Genomic DNA, 5,125 nt, shown 5'->3' on the forward strand with positions numbered 1-5,125 from the left:
ATAACACATGCACGCAACATATCCTCCAACGTCTAAATCATCCGATCGCTCCGCCCATCTGTCTGTGGGTGGTAAGCTGTATTGAAATGCAATCGGGTACCCAAATCCTCATGGAACTTCTTCTAGAACCTGGAAGTAAAATATACATCCCGATATGATACTATCGATGTCGGCACCCCATGCCGTGTCACCACCTCTCTAACGTAGATCTCGGCAAATTTCTCTGCAGAAGAGCTCTCACTGGTAGCAAGGAAGTGAGCACTCTTTGTTAGTCGATCCACAATTACCCATATCGCGTTACCCCCCGCGCAGTCCTCAGCAACTTGGTAATAAATCCCAATGAAATCTATTCCCACTTCTACTAGGGAATCTCCAAAGGCTCTAACGGACCATGTGGATGCCGGTGCTCCACCTTAACCTGGCGACAGGTCAAGCACCTCTCAACTACCCATGTTACATCCCTCTTCATACAGGGCCATCAATAATCTCTCTTCAGGTCCAAATACATCTTAGTGGCCCGTGGATTAATCGAGAATATCGATCTATGTGCCTCCTCCATCAACACACGACGAGATCCGCCCGTATAGGGAACCCAAATCCGCATTCGAAAAGTCATAAGCTCACGACTATCGGTCACAAAATCAGACACCTACCCAATCACCTGCTCCCTCTTGTAGTTCTCCGGTCTCACGGCCTCCGCCTGGGCTTCTCGAATAGTATCTAAGACTGGAGTCATCACCGTCATCCTCATACACATATCTCGGATCAGGGCAATCGTTTCTCTACGGCTCAGAGCGTCGACTACCACATTAGCCTTACCCATATAATATAAGATCTCGCAGTCATAGTCCTTTACTACGTCTAACCACCTCCTCTGCCTCATATTCAGGTTGGGCTGATGCATGAGGTACTTCAGGCTCTTGTGGTCCGTGTATATGGTACACCAGACTCCATACAGATAGTGACACCAGATCTTGAGGGCGAACATCACTGCCCCCAGCTCTAGATTGTGGGTGGGATACCTTGTCTCATGAGGCTTTAGCTGCCTCGATGCATATGTTATCATGTGCCCCCTCTGCATCAACACTCTGTCCATCCCAGATATAGAAGCATCACAGTAAACCACAAAGTCCTCCATTCCCTTTTGAAGGGCTAACATTGGGGCCTCGCACAATCTCTGGCGAAGGGTCTCAAATGAGGCATGCTGCTCGGGACCCCAAGTATCAGTAACACCCTTCCGGGTCAGCCTGATGAGAGAAACGACAATCTTGGAGAAATCTCTGATAAATCTTCGATAGTAGCCGGCTAAACCCAAAAAACTCCTGATCTCTGTTAGGGATCTCGACACCTCCCATCTCATAACTGCCCCAATATTGGCTGGGTCGATCAATATCCCATTCTGATTAACGAGGTGTCGCAGAAACTAGACCTCTCGTAACCAGAAATTACACTCGGAGAATTTGGCATAAAGCCTCTCCGACCTCAAAACCCCAAGAATCTCTCTAAGATGCTCCTCATGCTGCTCTATGGATCTCGAATATACTAGGATATCATTGATGAACACGATCATTGATCGATCCAACATAGGCCTGCACACCCGGTTCACGAGGTCCATGAACGTTGCCAGTGCGTTGGTGAGCCCAAAAGGCATTACTACAAACTCATAGTGCCCATAACAAGTCCTAAATGTCGTCTTCTGGATATCCTCCTCATAGACTCTCATCTGATGATATCCAAACCTCAAATCAATCTTGGAAAACCTAGACGCCCCTTGCAACTGATCGAACAAATCGTCGATCCTCAAAAGTGGATAATGGTTCTTGACCGTCAGCATGTTCAACTCCCAGTAATCAATGCACATCCGGTGTGAACGATCCTTTTTCTTGACAAAAAGGATCGGCGCTCCCCACGGCGAGTTACTCGGCCTAATAAAACTCTTCCCCAACAGCTCCTGGAGCTGTAAGGATAACTCTTGCATCTCTGGTGGCGTAAGGCGATAAGGTGCCTTGGCAATAGGCACCCCTCCCATAACCAAATAAATCTGGAACTCTACCTGCCTCTCAGGAGGCACACCTGGCAACTCCTTAGTAAAAGCATCTGGAAACTCACACAATATCATAACCCCGGTGATAGAACTCGGCCTCTTTGATGGCAACCCGCATATCCATCACATATGCCAAAAAGCCCATACAACCCTGGTGTAGACTCTATCTTGCTCTGGCAGCAGAACAGAAAGCTGATCTAGATCTAGTACCCTTGCCATACACCGTAAGCACTCCCCCACTAGGGTCTCGTATAGTCACTAACTATTGCTCATAGTTGATCACATCTCTAAATCGACTCAACCAATCCATGCAAACTATGACACAGACATCACCCATCGCAATCGGTACCAAGTCTATAAGAAACTCAACACCAAAGATATCTAGTACACACCCCCGAATCACATCAGTAGCAAAAACTGCATGCTCGCCGGCTATAGAAACTCTCAGAGGTCGACTCAACGCCTCACATCAGATACTGATGAGACGACTAAAAGCTAAGGGCACGAAGGATCGAATCGCACCCGAGTTAAATAACACCAAAGCAGGTACATAACTCACAAGAAAAGTACCTACACACAACATAATATAAGCAAAACATATCTCAAAAGAATATAAATAAAGAATACGTACCAACCACAACGTTTGGTGTTGCGTGGACCTCCTCCGCTGTCAGCTGGAAGGCTCTCCCACGAACCCTCGGTGTCTCGGCCTTAGCTGGCGGACTCTTAGTAGCTCGTATAGCAGCAGGTGAAGATCCCTGTGTTGATCGCTGAAGAAGCTGGGGGCACTCAGCCTTCCGATGGCCAGTCTGGTTGCAGTGAAATCAAACTACAAACCCCTTGGGACAATCCTTCGCCATATGCCCCTCTTTGCAACATTCCTAGCAAATACCTGCTCGACACGATCCCGCATGAATCTTTCCGTACTTACCACAAGTGCGGCCCTGTTGGCCCCCAGTCCTCATATCAGCGGGCTTAGCCCGCTTCGTCGCCGTCTGCGACTACACTGGTCTCCTGTCCCTCCTCCTCTCTCGAATGTAACTCTAGCTCAATCTCTCTGTGCATGGCATTGGTCTGAAGCTCAGTCAATGTCTGGTGTGATGAGTTTGAAACGAACTCCCATATATCCCTCCTCAGTATGCTCATATAACGACTCACACGTGCTTGCACAGTAGACACGTGATCAGGGCAAAACAACGCCCTTTCATGGAACATCCGTGTAATCTCAGTCACGACTCTGTCTTCTGCTTGAGAGATAGAAACTCATGTGCCAAACGCTCCCTCTCCGCCTGGGGAACATACTCATCTCGAAACAACTTGGTGAACCTCTCCGAAGTCACCGCAACATGATCTGTAGGGGTAAAATTAGTCGTCACAAACTTCCACCAATCCTTCGCTCCCAAGCGAAGCTGGTTCAAGGTGAACCAGACTCTCAGATGCTTTGGGGATGAACAAGTATAAACACATCCCTCAATATCAGCAATTTATCCCATGGCAGCAATTGGATCATGTGTCCCATTGAACTCTAGTGGCTTCGTGTTGCTGAACTCCCGAAACAACAATGAGTCACCTCCTTATGGCCTGGTAGCAGCGACAGCTGCGGTGGCTGCAGCAGCAGCATCCTCGGTAACAGCAGCGTACCGCTTATCAAATGTCTCGATCAGGGTGGTCTTGATAGACCCAAACATCTCCAAAATCGCCTCTCATATGGCTACAACCACCTCCTCATGAATCATCCTGCGAATCTCATCATCGCTAGTCCCACTGCTCCCTGGGGTGTGGCATGTACCCACCATAATGTCTCTGAAATACAACACAAAATCATCAGAGACTTGCTCGAGTATGCTCACACTCGATCACTCGCCCTTACTCACTCCTTAGAATCCTAAAGATTCTTACTTGCGTTGCATACAGATCCAGTGCTTCCAATAGTACATGCCCATTACTACCTTCCACACTAACCTGTAGTCATCCTGAGTCCTCCTCCTAGGATTCAATTCACAAGTACTTTATCTCTCACGAATAATAGACTACTCTCTTAGTAGATCCCTCTCAATCTCATCTAGGTGTCACTCCTAGATTTTCTCTCAACTCAAAACCCTCTCTAGGTGATTCCTGCTAGATACTCTTACTCAACTCATACTCAAAAGCACATAACAGATAAAAGCAATTCCTAGGCTAAGGCATCACAAATCAGGCAACTCTAGTCCTAAATTATGAAATACCTAACCTATCCTTTAACATGTATAACTGATATCTCATAAATATCTCATCACACAAAAAGTAAGGGTATTTTGGGAAGTCACCGTTTGGGCTCTGTGTGATTGTAAATACTGCTCCGACTCGTTTTCTCTTAAACTCTTTCTCATTTTAGAAAAATTATCTCTTTTGAAATTTTATTCCCAAATCCTTAGTTTGATTTCAAACACACCCGGAGGTGTGAATACCTCAAACCAAGTCTCTGATACCAACTTGTGACATCGTAAATTTTCAAACCAAAATTTTCATTTATAAAACACATAAAACTCATATATTATATTTCATAAAAACCATAAGTGTCTCAAATATCAACATAAATCCACAAACAATAGTCAAATCCCAAAATCCTCAACATCATCTCGAACAAGTGTGTATAATCACACCAACACCTTCCCGCGGTCCTGAGAAGTACCTGAAACACATATCACACAACACGGTAAGCACAATGATTAGTGAGTTCCCAAAATACCACATACACAAATAATAAGCCTCTCATGGCTATAACTCGGCATCGACCCCCCGGTCTCATGCGTCTTGGTGTGGACCCTCCGGTCATGTGTCTCAGTGAGGACCCCCTGATCTCACAGCTCGGTTTGGACCTTCTATTCCTGTCTCGGTGGAAGCCCTCTGGTCCCACAACTCAGTTTGGACCCTTCGGTCCTATCTCAATAAACACATAATATAACATATATATCACATAGAAAAAATGCATAATATCACATAACTCATGTAACCACCTAAGACTCTCCGGTCAAACAAAGATTACCACTCTAGGTAAACTATAGTGAGAAGACTAACCGTGTAAGCAAGCACGTAATAACC

Source organism: Lactuca saligna, chromosome 2 (genome assembly GCF_052625555.1).
Source record: "Lactuca saligna cultivar CGN05327 chromosome 2, ASM5262555v1, whole genome shotgun sequence".
In the NCBI taxonomy this organism is placed as follows: Eukaryota; Viridiplantae; Streptophyta; class Magnoliopsida; order Asterales; family Asteraceae; genus Lactuca; species Lactuca saligna.